The sequence below is a fragment of the Carettochelys insculpta genome, chromosome 20 (genome assembly GCF_033958435.1).
Source record: "Carettochelys insculpta isolate YL-2023 chromosome 20, ASM3395843v1, whole genome shotgun sequence".
Taxonomy (NCBI): domain Eukaryota; kingdom Metazoa; phylum Chordata; order Testudines; family Carettochelyidae; genus Carettochelys; species Carettochelys insculpta.
This window is the reverse complement of record NC_134156.1, coordinates 965,319-984,543: the sequence shown is the minus strand read 5'-3', so window position 1 is coordinate 984,543 and position 19,225 is coordinate 965,319. Positions and strand designations below refer to the sequence as shown.

Here is a 19,225-nt window from a genome sequence, read left to right as displayed (position 1 = left end):
GGTGTTCAACCAAGAGTTCTGAAAGAACTCTAATGTGAAATTATGAAACTACTAACTGTAGTTTGTAAATCATCTTCTGTACCAAATGTCTGGCATCACATTAGCTATTTTCCAATCTCTGAAATGTTTCTAGCAGTGATCTTGGCAATTACACGCTGGTAAGTCTAACATCAATGACCAAATTAGTTGAAACTGTAGTATTGAACAGAATTGTCAGCTACATGGGTGAACATAATTTGTTGGGAAAAATTCAACATGGTTTCTGTAAAGGGAAATCATGCCTCACTAATCAACTAGAATTCTTTGAGGGGGACAACAAGCATGTGGACAAGCGTACTTAGATTTCCAGAAAGTGGTTGGCAAAGTACCTCACCAAAGGCTCTTAAGCAAAATAAGCCATCATAATATAAGAGGTAAGGTCCTTGCATGGATTGACAACTCATTAAAGAAAAGGAAATAAAGGATAGAAATAAATGGTCACTTTTCGGAATGGAGAGGTTATGGTGTCCTGCAGGGGTCTGTATTAGGCTCAATCCTATTCAGCATATTCATAAACTATTTGGAGGAAGAGGTAAACAGTGAGGTGGCAAAATTAGCAGATGAGGCTAAATTGCTCAAGACAGATCAGTCCAAAGCAGATGGTGAAGGGTTTCAAAAGGATCTCACAAAACTAGGTGACCAGGCAAAAAAATGGCAGATGAATTTTAATGATGATAAATGCAAAGTAATGCATATTGGAAAACAATCCCAAAGATACATACAAAAGGATGGGGACTGAGTCAGCTATTACCACTCACCAGAGAGTCATTGTGGATAGTTCTCTGAAAACATCCACTTAATGTGAAGCAGCAGTCAATAAAGCAAACGGAATTTTTGGATTCATTAAAAAAGGAATAGAGAACAAGACAGAGAATATTTTACTGCCTCATTATAAATCCATGTTACACCCCCCTCTTGAACACAGCATACAGATGTGGTTGCTTCATCTCAAAAGAGATATCTTGTCATTGGAAAAGGTTCAGAGAAGGGCAACAAAAATGACGAGGACTTTGGAATGGTGCCACATGAGGAGAGATGATAAAGACTGGGACTTTTCAGTTTAGAGAAAAAGAGACTAAGAGGGATATGGTAGAGCTCTATAAAATCATGACTGGTGTTGAGCAAGTGAATAAGAAAAAGTTATTTATTTGTTCCCATAACACAAGAACTAGGGGGCACCAGATGAAATTAATAGGGTGCAGATTTAAAGCAAACAAAAGGATGTATTTCTTCATACAACGTGCAGTGAACCTGTGGAACTCCTTACCAGAAGATGTTGTGAAGACTAAGAATTCAAAAAAGACAGAAAAAACTGAGGATTTTCAAAAAAGAGCTAGGTAAATACCTGGAGGATAGGTCCATCCATGGCTATTAGGCAGGAGGGGCAGGAATGGAGTCTGTAGCCTCTGTTTGCCAGAAACTGGGAATGGGTGACAGGGGAGGAACCACTTGATGATTACCTGTTCTGTTCATTCCTCTGGTACACCTGGCATTGGCCACTGTCAGAAGAGAGCAACGAAGGGTCCTGTGGCACCTTATAGACTAACAGAAAAGTTTAGAGCATGAGCTTTCGTGAGTTAACTCACTTCTTCAGATGTCAGAAGAGAGGACACTGAGCTAGATGGACCTTTGGTCTGACCCAGTGTGGCCATCCTTATGTTACAAACAGGCAACATATTTGTGTTGGGGACACACTGATATTTCAGGACACAATCCTGGAGCAAGCCACTTAGCTTCTAGTTCAGGAGACCGATTCACCCCTGGGCTCTGCACTAACCTACTGAGGGTGAGAGTGAGGCTCTGTCCTTGCAGATTTGATAGGGTTCAATGCAGGCACATGATTGAAGCTCAGACCCGTCGCTCTGCCTAGCAGTCCCTCACTCACAAACATGCCTATATGCCCAAGCGTGCCCCAGCATTCCCCTGGCTCAACAAATGATTAAATCTGCTGGCCTGTGCCCAGCAGCACGGCATCCTTTCTGGGCTGCTGCAAATGCCCCAGGAGGCTCTGCTCTGCCACCTCATCCATTAGCCAGGCCAGCTTGCTGAGAAAGTGCTGACTGCTATTTATTACCATGTGCCTGGAGGGTGACATTTAGCCCCTGCCAGGCCACACCAAGACGCTGCCCGCTGGCTTCATTATCTGTGCAGATTCACTCTCTGAGTCACTTTGCAGCTTGATGCATTATGGCCAGATAAAAGATACTTTATCCCTATGATAAAAATGCATACAGATGATGTCAAAATAAAAGAATGTTTTTTCATCCAGCTACAAGGAGAAGTTGTGGTTCTGGGGATATTTTGCCTGAAAGCTCCAGAGAAAGCAGGACTTTGAGTTTTTACCATTTATAGTTAGCTTCAGAAAATGCAGCCATGTACATTTGCTATATTCCCTCCCCCGGCTCAGTAGGAGGCATTTGTAGCCTGGCACAGTTTGGGGGGAACAATGCATGTGCTGCACCTAGAGAACCCCACCAGTGACGTATGCAGAGAACTCAGGGGTATAGATCCTCCTCCGATATCGGAACGCTCCTGTGCCTGGGCCAAAGGCCTGCAGCCTGAGCCCCATGATGCTGGGAGCATTCTGAGCACAGACACACCAACCAGCGCACTCCACACCATGTGCATCCAGTCCACTAGCAGTGTCTGATGAGGTGGGAACTCGAGTGGGTGTCCCCAGAGACAGGGATGCAGCCAGCACAATGTCAGCTCCAGTGGGGGCGTTCAAGAGCTCATCTGAATGTCTAGAGCCAGCTCCAACCCCAGAGATGCAGCCTCTTCAAGGGAGGAAGCCCACATCTAACCAGGTTCTCATTCTGGTTCTCCGGTGGACTCTCTACCAGGTTTGGACCAAGACTCCTGCTCCTTAAGTCAACGGACCTGCAGCTCGCTGTGTGCAAAGCACTGAACAGCTGCTGTTAGTTGCAGCTCAGTGGGCTCCTCTTGGTGGCAAGTCTGCGGTGGGACTGAGGGGAAGTTCTGGGCAGAGTGCAGCCAGTGACTGCTGGAGATGCCAGCGATACCGCACGATATGCACAGATACCAGGGGCCTCCAACCAGCACTAGAAACCATGTAAATGTTGAACTTTGCCATCCGGTCGGCACATGGTAACATGGGCCCATTGGGCTTCAAAAGCCACGTCCTCACCATTGCTGCATGCCCTGCACCTCCGCTGGCTGCCCAGTGCTCCCACTGTGCCGCGAGGAGCAGCACCACCAGCCGAAAGGGAGAATCTGGTTCCTGTGATTGTCCTGTCAAGGATGCAGGCACAAAGCCTCAGTGCCACTCAATGCCCAGGCAGGGCTCTGGCATCATAAGATACAGACTGGTTGGGAGGTCGTCTAGTCCAACCCCGCAGACGTCAGGGCCTTCCTCGCTGTCCCCAGCCCTATCTCTCCGGGTCTGCCCTGGGGCAGAACACGTCCAACGGTGGAGCAGTCTCCCAGCACAGAGCTGTTTGTCTGAGGGGAGCCAACACCCTCTGCAGGCCCCTGGGCAAGGTGTGTGTGTGTTTGGGGAGGGGGGTGGGGGGGGTCCATGATCCCGGAAGGGGCAGGGCTGAGGGCAGAAGGGGCGGGGCCAATGGCAGCCAGCTCTCAGCTCCGCCCAGAGGCCACCCTGCTGCCCCCCAGCCCTTAGTGCTGCCTGGAGCGTGAGCACGGTGCTCCGTCAATGATTTAAAGGGCAGCAGCAGCAGTGGTCAGAACCTGGCCCCATTGAATTGCCAGGCCCCAGGGCAACTACCCCCTGTACCTCCCTCTACCGCCATCAACAGGCCTGGCTCTGCGTGAGAGTCACACAGCTCAGCCTGTCTCTGAGACTGAGGTACCAAGAGACACCATCCTCTCCTTGTGCCTGGCTGCTCTAGACTGCCCGTGGCTGGTTCGTTCCTTGGAGGGAACCTGCCCCCCACCGTGGGCTTAAAGGGCAGGACCAGAGCTTCACTGCTGCCTCATCTGCCGAGTGCCACCCCTGCTGGTGCTGGCGCCACCACCCTTCCGCAAGGCGCCTGGACAGGACCTGTGCCAAGGACCTTCCTGGCTCTGCAGGCTGTGACGAGGATCTCACGGCCAGATCACACCAGGCCTCCAGCCACCCCCTCCAGCCCCAGGGTGCAGTCTAGCCAGCAAAGGTGTACGTCGGGGGGTGGAGGTAAAACGTCATCAGAGGTGTGGAGACGCCGCCTTTCTGCCCCGGGCAGCACTGCGGGGGCTCACAGGTGGACCCTGCCCACGGGGCAGGCTTTGCAGGGCACTAGGGTGGCCACGGCACGGCAAAGGGCTGTGGTTCCTACTCTGTACCAGCACTCCCAGCCCCAGGCCAGGTGCTGCTGCTATTCTCTTAGCCCTGCTGCAATGGGAGGGTTTCCTAGAGCAGCCATTGGAGGCAGCTCCCATGCCCTGCAAGCATCAATACAGGGGACTGGCCCCAAGGCCCATAGACCAGCCATGAGCAGACTGCGTCAGGCCTCAACACAGGAGCATGGGTAGGGGCTGCAAGGGGGTGTTGGCTCCCACCCCCCCAGGGCACAGATCACTCCTATGGCATGGGGGGAAACAGCCCCTCCCACACCCCTGTGTGGCCAGGGACTCCTGTGCAGGGGGCAGGGCACTGTACGACCCCCCCCCCCCGCCCCGCTGCAGGCTGGGGAGCTGGAAGGTGCACACGCTCCCTCGGGGAGCAGGAGTGTGCCTGGGTGAGCAATGCCAGGTGCTCAGGAAACAGCACATAAAGGCAGCATGCGTTCAGGGACCTGGTGTTCCACACCCCCTGGCCCACACGTTTCACCTGTGGCCCTCACGGCAGCTAGCGGGCAGGGGGCCTGGGGGCGAATCGATCCCCTGAACCGGAAGCTAAGTGGCTTGCTGCAGGATCGTGCCCTCAAATATCAGTAGGGTTCCAGCCAGAAGGGGTTTGTTGGCAAGCAGGACGTGCAGCTCTGCATCTGTAACAGCTAGAATAAAAGGCTTTAGCAGCTGTGGGCCCCCAAGCTTGAGGACATAGGCCAGGTACTAACTCTTGAGGCCATGTGGGAGACTCCCCATAAACACGTTACAGCACCGTCCTGTGCAGCGTCTCCTCCTGGCCACTGCTGGTGAGAGGATCCCAGACTAGAGGGACCATTGGGGTGACCTGGCCTGGCAATTCCTACCTTCCTAGGCCGTAGCAGGTGACGTAGGGCTGGGGGGACAGACACCTTCATGGAGCTAGCAGACCAGAGGAGGTGATCAGAATGCGTCAGACATTGGACCCGAAGAGCCTGAAATCTAGGCACAGCAAAGCCTGGCGGCTGGTGAGGGCAGAAAGGGTTACAGGCCGGCTGGAGCTGGGCACTGTTTGCGCTGCGCGTACAGAACCATGCAGAGGGTGTTTGCCAATGAGGAGCTACAGGAGACTATGAGGAAGAAACAGTCACAGAGGTTTAGCTCTGCCTCAGCCTGGAAATGAAGCCGACTGTTGGCAAGCGCAGAGGCACACGTGCCGAGCTGGACTCGAACGGCCAGGCAGGGAGGGGTGAATTAGACAGAACGAGAGTGAGCGGACGCTAACTGCTGTCTTAGCCATTTCAGTGGAGGCCTCATAAATCTGCACAATTAGGAGAGGCTGCTGAAGAGCCCAGCACAGTTGTGCTAGAGGCGAGGTGAGATCAGTGGCAACACAGCACTTTCCAGCACCAGTCTAAGCCCGCAGGAGTGCGGTGTGACTGACATTAACCGTCACTAGCGGCACAGGGAAGGGCCAGCGACTGCTGAGGGGGCTGGAAGCGGGAGCTCTGGTAACTCAGGAGCCGCAGCCTCAGTAACTGCTCGCTGGAGACATGCCCTGCACGCTGGCTGGAATTTGGAAGAGCTCAGCCCCTGGCCAGTGCTGTGACCACCAGGCAGCTTCTGTGCAGCGTGGGTCTCCATCCAGCTCCTAGTGGAGAGCCGAGCCCAGCCCAGCACAGCTGCTGCTGACTGAATTCCTTGTTCCCCATCAGCTGCAGGCCCCAGGTCCACAGCCGCACACACTGACTCTTCCTCCCACATCCAGAGGCCGCCTTTGGCCAGGCGTCCCTGCTGCACAGCAAGCACATTTCAAACGGGAACAAGCCACAGCCCCGGTGTGGCTTTCACCGCCTGCTTCCAGTCTGGGGAGGAACAGGGCCAGGGAGTTTGTAAGGCTGGAAACCTGCTAGTGTGTAGGGTGGAAGGGGGCAGTAGGGTGTGCACACCAAGTGGGTGTGTGAGCTGTGTTGTGTGTGTGTGTGTTCAGTGTCCATGCACATGCAATGTGTGTGTGGGAGTGCGCGGTGCACAGAGAGTATATGGAGGTGTTAGAGGTGAAAATCTAACCCAGAGAGGTTTATCTGGAAGCTGGTGGAGCCAGGCTGGGTCTCCCACGAGGCACCACCAGCCTGTGCCAGGGCCGCACTCCTATCGTGTGATGGGGTCAGACCTCCAGCTCTCGTTTTGGCCCCAGCTCTTAGGGAGCCACAGGAGACGTTTGTCAGCGTGGTGTGCAGGAGAGCTGCCGGACTCTGCGGGCAGCTGGAACCAGTCGCTCCAGGAGCTATGACCTGCCCCAGGCCTGATGGACGAACTCTGCTAGTGCCACGGGGAGGACAAGGTCCAGTGGTGGGGAGGAACGAGGACACGGGGGCACCCTGGGGATTGTGCCTGGGGCCCTGGATGGCTGTGCCCAGCCTGGGCTGGCGCCTGCTGTCTCACCTCTCTCTGGGAAGGAGCAAGGCCCAGCCCCAGGCCAGGCGCTGCCTCCTGGGCTCACACACCTCCCTGGCTGGCTGCCAGCGCAGCGTCCCCAGGGGTGCGGCTGTGGCCGGATGTCCGAGGTGCAGAGGGAGCAGCAGACCTCTGGTTACTGGGCCAGTGTGGTGGAGGTCTTACAATGTACAGCAGAGGCCTGGCCTGGAGTCTGGTCACTGGGCAGCACAGCACAAAGGGGCATGGAGTCCCAGGGGACCAGTGCAGCAGAGCAGGCTTGGGTGTTGTGTGTGGTACCTGCTGGCGCTTTGTTCCCACCTGTGAGCTGCACAGTCAGGCCAGGGGACAGGGAAGCCAGCTCACAGGGCACTGACTGCCGTGTCTCACCTTAGCCAAGCGGGCTTTGGCTCCAGCTAGGAGCGTGGCGTCAGCAGCCTGCTTAGCCGCTCGCGTACGTAGCCAGGGCCCAGGGGTACTTCCTCTGCAGCTGCGCCTTGGGGGGCCCCAGTAAAGCCAGCTGGGGTCTGTCTGTCTGCACCTGCTGAGTGCGGACAGGCCCCAGTGGCCAGGGCTGGGCCTGACAGAGTGAGGTCCCATTTCCAGCCAGCCACAGCCAGAGGTGGGACTTCAGAGGTGCTGCACAGAGAAGCCACAAAGCCCCAGGCCTTGCAGCAAAACACTGCAAAAAGCAGTGTGACGTCATGGCACCAACGGAGGAGCTGGCTGGCCCCTGCGTTCTTCCTGGCTTGGAGTGCAGCTGGCAAGCCTGCACTTCCGCCCCAGCTGCAGCCCCCAAGCTACTGCTTGAGCTTTCCTGGGCCACAGTCTGGCCCTGGAGGGGGCAGGTTGATGAGAGCCAGGCGGAGGCAACTGATAATGCCCCTGTCCTTTGAACACATGGCAAGAGCCTGCTGGGGAGTTAGAGGAGCTGTCTCCAGCCAGGGTCATTCATAAATGGGAGGGGGTCTCCAGTCAAGGTCTACGAATGGAGGCCTTGGTGGCAGGCAGAGCCTGTTCCTTTGCCCTGCCTCACCAAGCCGGTGTGGGGCTCTGAGCAGCTGCAGACCCTGGCCCAGCAGTTCTGCAGGAGCTCTGGCTGCTAGGGACCATCCCCTGTACTCATACAGTGATTGCAGCCTCCCACAGAGCACACCCAGGGCATTTTCTGCTCTGTACCTTTGGTCAAGGAAGTTTAAAAGCAAATTTGGCCACTGGCTTTGAGGACTTATTCTATTAATTCAAACACCTTGGACAGAGCAGGCCGGGGCAGGCTTACCCATGACATTTCCCTAAAATGACTTACAAACAACGTGCATTACAAGTTTGTTCCTTCTCTGCAGAATGTTGGCTCCGAGGTGCGTCTCACAAGCCATCTGCTGCAGGCGAGCTGCTTATCTTTGCTATCAGAGCCCTCTTCTAAATATTATGACCAAACAGAATTCCAAGAACAGCATCCATCGCACTGCACAGCAAATGCACAAAGCTGATAAACTGTTTATATATTATCAGCTAAATAAGTTGGGTTTATCTGGGAGAGTGGGTGGAAAAATCCTGTCTGCCAGGGGTGAGGAATGCTGCGGGCAGTGAACATTTGACAGGGCCATCGAGGCTAGTCAGGGCACTGCCCTCCAGAGAGCTGTACCTGCAAGGACTGCTCCTGACCCTGGAGGGCCAAGCCAGGCTGCCGGGAAAGCTGCCATGTGCCCTGGCCCCCCAGAAGGCTGGCCAGTGGCTGCCAGTCCCTCAGCAGAGTAGGAGCTGGGACTCAGCTGGCTGTGCCACACTCAGCACATCTGTCACGGTGACCCGTGGAGGGTGGTGGTGGTGTTAGCTTTGAGCTAGTGCATGAAAAATGGCAGCGTGGCCTCTGCGGTTCCGACTGGAGGTCAGGCAGCTCGAGAGCCCAAGAGGCAATGCCCAGGCAGCTGTTTTTAACCTTAAGTAGAGTTTGTGTCCCCTGGCTGCAAGGCTGATGCCCTGCCACAGCAGTGACCCCCGCAAGGTGCTGGCCTGCCCTTCTAGTCCCACCCTCTCTGCTCCAAGAAAGGACCCTGTGTGTCAGCCCCCCGGCCAATCCCTCCAGGGCAATGTACGTCAAAGCAAACTGCTTGAGAGAAGAAAGGCTGGTTCGTCCTCCGGGCTCCAAAACCACAAATCTGGCTTGGTGAAATATTTGTTATGTGAAATTCCATGAAAAAGCAAAACAGTGCAAACCCCCAAATTCCAGCCACATAGGTCACACCCACCCCTGCCCCATCCTACCCCAACAGCCCAAGCCTTGACCCCACCGAGCTCCTCAGCCGAAGAGCCCACCCAGCGGGAGGCCCCTGCAGACAACGGAGCTTCTCCATTGATTCTACGAGGCTTGGCTTCAGATCATACTGAGAACCTTCCCAGCGTGCATTACTGGTGCAATAGGTTTCCACCAGGCCAAGGTCACAATCACACCATACAAAATTCTTACCCCGGCCTCCCAAGTCGGGGAGTGGCTGAGTGGTTGCAGCAGGTCTCCGTCTGCTGGGCATCTCTGCTGCTCTCCCAGCCAGGGGTGGTACAGGTGGCAGTGCTCATGTGGTGATGCTCCAGCAGCGTGAGGAGCCACAGCTGTGCCAGGTTTCACACCAGTGTTCGCCATAGCAGGCTGTAGGCCCTGCAATGATAGATAAGTATTTCCATGGGGTTCAGTGAGAGGGAAACTATCAGGGCTCCTTGTCACCTGGTCGCCCGTCTGCCCGCTGGAGTTGCCAGCAGCAGGGGCAAGGGCAGTATCTGAAGGTTTCTCCTAACAATACAACTCAGAACCAAGCTCCAGCCTGCACCCAGAAATCTGGGAAATGGAACCCCGCCTGCCCGGGGCCTCTCCGAAGCAATACTTCCCTGCCCTGCCTTGAGGTTGGGTATGACAGGAGAGACCTGTTCTGAAAAGGGAGGGAGAAGGAGCTCAGCATCAATAGGGGAAACCACCACAGTAACGGAAGCCATAAGTAACCACCCCTCCCACGCACACACACGCAGGTGCAGCTTCCTCTGGGCCCAAGTGTGCTCAGCCCCCTGCCCTCCCCAACCCTTTCCCCAGGCCTCCAGTCCCGTCTTGCCTTCTTCTGTCCCTGCTTTCCCCACCTCTCTCATTCTCTCATCAGATCCTTCCTCAGCTTCATTGGCTCTGCACCCTGCTCCCTTGCCACGCCCCCACCCTGCGTAGCCTCGCAAGCCCTCTCCATTGCATGCACAGGGTTGTCTGAGAGCTGAGTGTTTGCTGGCCTGCTGACTCAGGTCGCTGTTCCTTTGGGAGTGCAGCATGCCGGGGAGCTGGGTGGCTCAGCTGGACAATGGTTCGTCTTTCGGGACTGCACTCTTGGCATTCACAGGTAGAGGGAAAACTGGTAAGAACTCCCACCCCATTTCCAATGTGTGCCTGGTCTCGGGGATGCGTTGTCCCTGCAGGACTTGGGAGCACAGCAACGTGGGTGGGCAGAGACTCCCCGGGAGCAGAAGACACTTCTGTGGGTCTCTGCCTGTGGTTCAGCTCGTGCCAGTTACACAGCTGTCTCATTTAAACAAAGCTAATCCAAATGTTACTCAGTGTTCTGAGCACGGCTCCGCCAGCGAATCGCTCAGCTCCAGTGGGTGACCTTTAGCACCTGACTAGTTGGGGGGACCCAAACTGAGATGCTAAATCCGCAGGGCTGGGCTTTGGGGCGGTGTGGAGAGAGGTCAGTCCCCAGCAGGTCCCAGGCACTGGTAATGAGAGAGTCTCCACAGGTTTCATGGAAACCTCAAACCCTCAGTGGTTGATCTCACCCCTTTGCTCAGTGCCCCTGCTCCCCTTAAACACCTGTTCCTCACCACCCAGCTCCCTGACCCCCTGTCGGGGCACCCTCCCCGCCCCCGCCATTTGGCCTTTTAGTGGCACCAAGTGGCTGTGCCCCCTTGGCAGGCTCCAAGTAATGGCTGCTGCCCCCAGTTCTTAGCATGGTCTATGGCAGGGTGGGACAGTTGCACCTGTCCCCACAGTGCAGCAGGAGGCAGGAGATGCTTCCATTTTCCCTGGCTCCCTGACTGGAGGGGAGCTGAGAGGGGCCCTGGAGCCCCTCGAATGTCAGCTCTAGAGAGTGTGGCAGAGCCAGGGTGTGGGTGCAGGAGAACCCACAGAGATGCACTGTGCTCTTGGGGGAGGAGTAAACGCCCAGCCTGACTCCAAAGACCCTCCTAACAGATGGGAGAAGCAGGAAGGAGCAAGGAAGCTGACTAGTGGATTAGAACCCAGCTGTGGCATGAGAGCCTCGGCCCTGACAGCGTTTAACTCAAGGCGGGCTGGCTTCTACAAGCCCTGCCGTGGTTCAAGCCGGAGTTACGGGGGTGGGGTCAGGTGTGTGCAGTCCTGAGGTCAGAGCTCCCGGCCCTGCCTGGCAATGGGATCTAGCTCCGCTCTGGGAGCCCCAGGGGGAGGTGGGGGATACTGGACGATGTCTGCAGGTGAAGGCTGGGTCATTCCTCATAGCCGGTAATGCTCACAAAGTCTTCCAGCTGCAGGGCTGATGTTTACCCTCAGCACCCCAAGAGAGCCTCAGGACAGGATCCGTGGGATGCTCTCACCAGCCCCAGATGCACTGATGCTCAACAGCCTGCATGTGCACCCTGCTGTCACACCAAGCATTGCCTGCGCTCCCTCATGCCCTTACACCACATGGAGCACAGGCACCGCTGGCTTAGAGGGCCTGGTGCGCTCTCGCTCTGTGAGCATTGCCAGGAAACAGCGGGTTAACATATTCGTGGAAAAACAGACTTTCCGATGGTCCCCGAATGAGCCAGTTGCAGAGCCCAAGCAGAACCACACCAAGCTAAGGTTCCACCTGCTATAGTCCTGTCATGACAGCCAGGCTATCGTCAGCTTCTAACCACTGCACCCCACTTTGTACCGTTCAGCATCAGGCGCATCCATTCCGTACTGAGTGGCAGCTCCACTGGGGACCTGTTTTTTAGTGAGGACCAAGGCGACTGCTAAACAGACAGAGAACAGTGTTGGAGCAGAAACACTGTGAATGGTTGGATCACAGACACCCACATTAAGACTACCACCTGATGGGCTCAACCTACCCCTGAGCACACCTGGCCAGCTAAGGGGCACCCCCCGCCTCCGGAGCTAGAAGCTGTGGTCTCCCCACACCAAAGACAGCCTTGCTACAGCCAGGCAGCCAGACACTGAGATCCACTCTGGGAAAGCTCAATCCAAGGGCCCAGACACAGCATACAGGCGTGTAACTGCCCACAAGCAGACTCAAACCTGGGACCGCTGGAGCTTAATGCAGGTACCTCTGCAGCTTGAGCTAAAGGCCAGCTGGCTCGCAACCAGGCTGAAGAGGACACTCGTTCTTCCTCTGTGCCGTGGCCTAAGTGCCACAACATAGGTGTGTGGGTTACAGGTGCACAGCCTCAGTGGGGCCAAAACCTCAAATAAATCCATCTTACTGGGCATAAAGTTTATACAGAGTGAGCTCATAAGATGCTCACTCCCTTTATGAGTGAAAGAGAGAGATGCACAGCTCCCCCTCCCGCCCTGATAACAGGTATTTACTTTTGAGGCATAAAAGGGCTGAGATAATGACCAAAGAAAATAAAAGAGAGAAGTTCATAATCTAAATCTAAACCTTATTACTCCTGGTGGAATTTAAATGAAGCACTTTTCTCACCCCGCTGAATGTTATGGGCTTCTCTTTGAGCCTGGATCAGTCTCCTCAGTTGAAGTCTCTTGTCTTTCCAGTGATCCTGGTGCTCTCAGGTTAAGTGCAGGAGGAGAAAGGCCAATGCAGGCCAGCCCTGTCTCCTATGATACCGTAAACTCTTTCCTATCCAGCAGCCCCAGGACCAGGAGGCTGCCGGACATTCAAATATTCTGGATAATAGAGAGGTCTACCTAGCAATGCAGATCACTAAAGAAAAACAAGATTAGATATTAAGAAACAAACAAAAACACGTATGTTGAGTACTTTATTGACCAACAACAGCAGTATGGTACACTGTAAACGTATACAGTGTTTGCTGTATTTATTTGTATTTACTTTCACTGTACTGTACTTACGAAAATGTAAGTAACATTTACGTAGGGTTAAAATGCTGGTTATTTGAGAGTTCCAGCTAATAGAATGCCGGATATGAAAGAGTCTCCTGTATGTCCATCGTCCATGTGCCTTAAGTCATTGGCCCAGGCGTGTCCGGGTGGTCTCTGCTGAGTCACAGGATTGAGCAATCCCTCTGGTGGGATTGTTTGCAACTGAGTAATAGAGTTGAGCAGCCTCCATTGTGTAGTGCTTATATAATTGTCACTGAAGTGTAAACCCCTTGATTACACCCCCCCACTGATTAATGGTTCATTAACACCCTCCTGGTCTTAGGTCACACTCTTGTAATACAGACTGTCACATTTACCATATATTTCACTAATAACCATACCGCAAACCCTCTTAACTTCATACACACTGACGATGACATACATATTTGGACAGAACAGCAGGTTTCAGAAGATCATGACATTTCATACAATAGCTTATATGGCCTGCTCTGCAGGAAACATTACAAGCATCTATGAATGATGAGTATAGGGTTTACAGGGTGCTGTTTTGAGGTACAGTTTGTCACAGGATTACAAGGGGTTTATGGTCTCTTCTCAGTGTAAACAAACCCAGTCAACACAGATATCTGTAAACGTCAGTTCACTTGCCAGGCACTCTTCTTCAATCTGCACGGATCCCCGTTGAGCTTGTGTAAGTGTGTGAGAGCAAAATGCACCTGGCTTCCCCTCTGAGCCTGGCTGTTGCAACCAGACATCACTTAGGCCTCAGCTGCTTGCATCTCTCCTGACGACTGCAGGTTTGTTCACATCACAGCACTGGAGAACTGGAGCTGCTAGGATAATGTCTGTTACTTTTTTGGAGCTAGTTTCTTGATTTGACCACCACAGTCAAGAGGTGTTTAACAGTTCATTCAGGGGTTTTGTCACTGTCTAAAGATCTTGAAGGTATAAACCAAAATATTTAACTTCCCCATTATAGGTCTCAGTTATGGCACTTCAATAGGTACATCCAATTCTTGATGTGTGTCTCTTTCTGGGGCTAGACCTTCTTTACCTCTCTCCCAAGCCCAATTTGGGGTCAGCAGCAGATGTTTTTTAAAAAAATTAAGCTTCAGTCCAGACTGAGTGATTTGGCTTTAGACTTTGTTAAGGATTTTGGTTTTTAAGTCCGTCCAAGATCCACGTATCAAAATAGTGTCCATGAAAACTACAACTCCATTTGTGTCCATTAACAACTCTGCCATTTTTCTTTGGAAAATATGAGATGTGCTGTTAATCCCCCAAGGTAATCTTTGAAAGCAACATCTCCCAAAGGGGGTGGTAAATGAAGCCAGTTTAACACTTTCATTGGCTAAAGTAATTTGCCAGAATCCGCACAAGCCTCAAGGTTTCAAGAACACAGTAACTACTCTCAATGTGCTGAGAAGTCAGCCAGCGCTGGGAGGATACAGTGGTGTCTGATCAGTACCAGAGGGGTAGCCGTGTTAGTCTGTATACGCAAAAACAACAAGAAGCCCTGTGGCACCTTATAGACTAACAGATTTTTTGGAGCATAAGCTTTCATGGGCAAAGACCCACATCAGCAGAAGAATCTTTGCCCACAGAAGCTTATGCTCCAAAAAATCTGTAAGTCTATAAGGTGCCACAGGATTTCTCATTCTTTCTCTGATCACTGCTTCATGAACCGCTTTAAAGCTCCCCACAGATTCACATTTTTCCATTTTTCTTTACAACGTGTGCATGTGGTGCATCCGCTGACGTTGGCTCAGAGATCTTTCTCTGTGACAATCCACTCCATACCATGCTTTGTAACACCGTTTCCGCTCTGTGAAGTAAGGGGATGGGAATCCCCTGAGGCTGATGTGCACTAGATGAGTGAGTGTTGTCGTTTAAGCTGATTTGGACTGGAACTCCATTCAGAAGTCCAGTATCACCACATATTCCATGAAGGTTGCTCCCTGTTTCCCATGAGGGTCGTCCTCACTGCCCCGCAGGAGCTGAGAGGGCTATTGGTCTGAGATCCGTTGATCACATACATTGTGAATGCACAGCTTCTGGTTTTGTAATTTGTCTGTGTGGCAAGCAGGCTCCTGAACTTCAGAACTCCCCTGGGATGAGTCAGAGGTGTGTCAGGTGCTGTCTGCGATGGGCAATCCCTTCTGAGATGACAAAGACATCAACTCCTGAGTCAATTTTAAAGTTAACAGTCTTGTGCTGAATATTCAAGTTCACTTTCCAGGCATGATGCATATCTGCACAAGTGCCAGATCCCAGAACTAGTATCTCCTGATGATCTGTAATATGAGTGAACTTCCTGACTGCTTTGGTGCAACAAACAGCTGCCTAATATCCATATTTCATCCACTTTTTGCATCACTCTCCTAAGGCTGGACATGCCTCATCTCTTGGGATATGACTTTTTCACACCTTTTGCATGTAGGCTGAAGTATGTCCCCCTAAACCTGGGAGATCACTCTCACTGCCTCAGGGGTTTTATGACAATATCTTTTAGTGCTCCTGCTGCATCTATTAATGACTTTTAATATAGCATCTTGTTTTTTCAATTATAACAGAGAGATAGCCATGCTAGTCTATATACTATCAAAACAAAAAAGCAGTCCAGTAGCACTTTTAAGACTAAAAGAATAATTTATTAGCTGATGAGCTTTCGTAGGACAGATCCACTTCTTCAGATCATAGCCGTACCAGAACAGACTTAAATATTGAGTCGGTCTGGCTATGATCTGAAGAAGTGGGTCTGTCCCACGAAAGCTCATCACCTAATAAATTATTTTGTTAGTCTTTGAAGTGCTACTGGACTGCTTTTTTGTTTTGTTTTTTCAAGTTTGGCAAGTTGCTACTGCTTTTGGTGTCTCACCAGCTCAGACTGCTTTGAATAGTGAGGCTCAGGTTAAATCTCTCTTCAATAGTCATTGCTGTGAAAGGGTTTTATTTGTTAACCCGCTAGTCAGTCTGTCTCTGACATTTTCATGGTTTGCATGCCCAAAATCACAGTTTGCAGCTAATGTACGAAGAGCTCTTATACAACATTTAACATTTGCCCCGGGTACTTGATTTCTGTGGTGAAAACTTATTCTTCCATAAACCAAGTTTCTCCTGAGGTATACATAAAACATAGGCAGAACGCTTCCTAGTCAGCTTTGTGACTATCTTCTGTAAAGTGGAGGATTTAAAGACCTGTGCTGCTTGTTTCCCCATCGTGTATATTGAGAAGACACCTGTGTATTGCCACTTTCTTTTCAGACGTTGTTTGTGATCTGGGACTGGATGCCCAACTCCCATTAGTTTCAAAAGTGCTTCTAGCGTACACTGGGCCTTTCTTGCATAGACCCTGTAATTTCCATGCTGGCCAATGATCTGCAGGTTAATTTGACAAAGTATATCTAAGAAGGGAGCTGCAGTGAGTGAGAAGCAGAGACCAGGAAGCTTTTCCTTTGTAATACAATATACAAAACTTGCCACTGAAGTGAAGGGCTCCTCAAAGTTTGGGTAGTTATGGGTCCCATTCTGCGAAGTCTGCTTATGTGAAAAGATCCTGTTCAGAGTCTTAAAGAGTAAATGGGGCTTAACTTTGCTAGCCTGATGATTTCCAATGCCTCTCATAACCAAAGTCAATGGATGAGCAAACCTCTATCTAGAATGGCATACAGAAGATGCTTATCAAATTTGCAAATGATCCCAAGCTGGGAGGAGTTGCAAGTGCTTTGGAGGACAGGGTCACAATTCAAAAAGACCTTGACAAACTGGAGGAATGGTCTGAGATAAAGAGGAAGAAGTTTAATAAGGACAAATTCAAAGTGCTCCACTTAGAAAGGATCAGTTTCACGCATACAAAACGGCTGCCTAGGAAAGCATGCCACTGTTCCCAAAAAAAAAACATTAAAAAAAGCAAAGCAAACATGATTTTGGGCATGCATGAACGGGAGAGTTGGTGAGCAAGACATGAGAAGTAATTTTTGGAGAATTGTGTCCAGTTTTGGGTACCACATTTCAAGAAAGATGTGGAGAAATTGGAGAAGGACCAGAGAAGAGCAACAGGAATGATGAATTATGAGGGAAGACTGAAAAAACTGGGTTTGTTGAGTTTGGAAAAGAGAACACTGAGAGAGGACTTGATAGCAGCTTTCAAGTACCTTAAACGGTGTTACTGGGTTATTCTCCGTAATCTTTGATGGTAGGGCAAGAAGCAATGGGGCTTAAATTGCAGCAAGGAAGGTTTAGGTTGGACATTAGGAAAAACTTCCCATCACAGGGGTTAGACACTGGAATAAATTGCCTAGGGAGGTTGTGGAATCTTCATCACTGGAGATGTTTAAGAGAAAGTTGACATCTGTTGGGGATGATCTAGATGGTGTTTGGTCCTGCTGTGAGGGCAGGTAATGGGATTTGATAGCCGCTTGAGGTCCCTTCCATTTCTAGTACTTTATGATTCTATGGCTGCGTCTACACGTGCACGCTACTTCGAAGTAGCGGCAGTAACTTCGAAATAGCGCCCGTCACGTCTACACCTGTTGGGCGCTATTTCGAAGTTGAAATCGACGTTAGGCGGCGAGACGTCGAAGTCGCTAACCCCATGAGCGGATGGGAATAGCGCCCTACTTCGACGTTCAACATCGAAGTAGGGACGTGTAGACGATCCGCGTCCCGCAACATCGAAATAGCGGGGTCCTCCATGGCGGCCATCAGCTGGGGGGTTGAGAGATACTCTCTCTCCAGCCCTTGCGGGGCTCTGTGGTCACCGTGGGCAGCAGCCCTTAGCCCAGGGCTTCTGGCTGCTGCTGCTGCAGCTGGGGGTCCGTGCTGCATATACAGGGTCTGCAACTAGTTGTTGGCTCTGTGTATCTTGCACTGTTTAATGAAAGTGTGTCTGGGAGGGGCCCTTTAAGGGAGCGACTTGCTGTTGAGTCCGCCCCTTGACCCTGTCTGCAGCTGTGCCTGGCTCCCTTATTTCGATGTGTGCTACTTTGGCGTGTAGACGTTCCCTCGCTGTGCCTATTTCGATGTTGGGCTGAGCAACGTCGAAGTTGAACATCGACGTTGCCAGCCCTGGAGGACGTGTAGACGTTATTCATCAAAATAGACTATTTCGAAGTTGGGTGCACGTGTAGACGTAGCCTATGTGTGCGAATGCTTGAGTCCTAAGTATGGAGACTGGTAAAGGTGAGTGCCTGCTATTAAATGGGGATATCAATATAATCAACATCAAAGAAACTTGGTGGAATAATGATAATCAATGGGACATGGTAAGGCCACAGTACAAAATATAGAGGAATGACAGAGTAAGTCATGCTGCCTCTAGGGAAGTGACACAATGTGTGAAAGGAAGCATACACTAAAATACAGGAATATCTGAAATGACTCGTATTGTACCAGAGAATCTCTGTGAATAGAAATTCCATTCTTGAATAATAAAAAGTATCACAGGGGGAATGCTCTACCGACCACTTGACTAGGATGATGATGGTGACTGTGAAACACTGAGTGGAGGATTTCATGTATCTGCACACTGACAAATTGCCATTGGATGGAATGCAGAAATAGCATTTCTATGCATTATTAATGATTGCTTCTAGGAGCAGCTAGTCCGGGAACCCACAAAGTGAGATGTCGTTGTTTTAATCCTGAATGGCACACAGAGGATCTGGCCCAAAAGCTGCTCAGTAATAGTGACCGCAATGTAATTAAAAGTAACATTCCTGGAAGGGGTAACACCAAAGAACTCACAGTACTATTTAACATCAGAAAGGGGAACCACACAAAACCAAGGAAGCTAGTTAAATGAAAAAGTGACCTGAGTGAAATGCCGACAAGTTGCATGATTTAAAAGAAAAAAAAAAAATAAAGCACCACAATGGAGACTCAACTTAAAGGTTTATCCTGCATAAAAATATAGCAAGAGGACCAAAAGAGTGCTGCCATGGCTAAACAACAGTATAAAAGAGTAAAATAAAGGCCAAACAGCATCTTTTTTAAAAATGCAAGTTCCTGATGAGGAAAATAGTAAGGGGCATAAACTCTGGAAAGACAAGTGTGAAGGTATAATTAGGCAAACCAAAAAAGAATTTGAAGAGCAACTAGCAAAAGACCCAAAAAGTAAAAGCAATTTTTTTTAAGTAATACAAATTCCATTTGCCATTTTGTTGCTAAGTCACCCAGTTTTGTGAGATCATTTTGTAACTCTTCACAGTCAGCTTTAGACTTAACTATCTTGAAAAACTGTATCACCTACACAATTTGCCACATCACCTTTTTCCAGATCATGAACATGTTGAACGGCACTGGTCTGAATACAGATCCCAGCTATAATGGGGCCACTGGACAACTGAGGTGCTGGTGGAAATATCAGGCCTTTGAAGAGACGCTAAATCAATTCTTCACGTCTTCCCTACT

General features: G+C 51.0%; 1 protein-coding gene across 11 annotated transcripts in view; it reads left to right on the top strand.

Moving 5' to 3' along the window:
* The window catches only part of MYOCD (myocardin), a 295,350-nt gene that overhangs the window by 43,282 nt on the left and 232,843 nt on the right, over nucleotides 1-19,225 (top strand). The gene's annotated exons all lie outside the window — the stretch shown is intronic.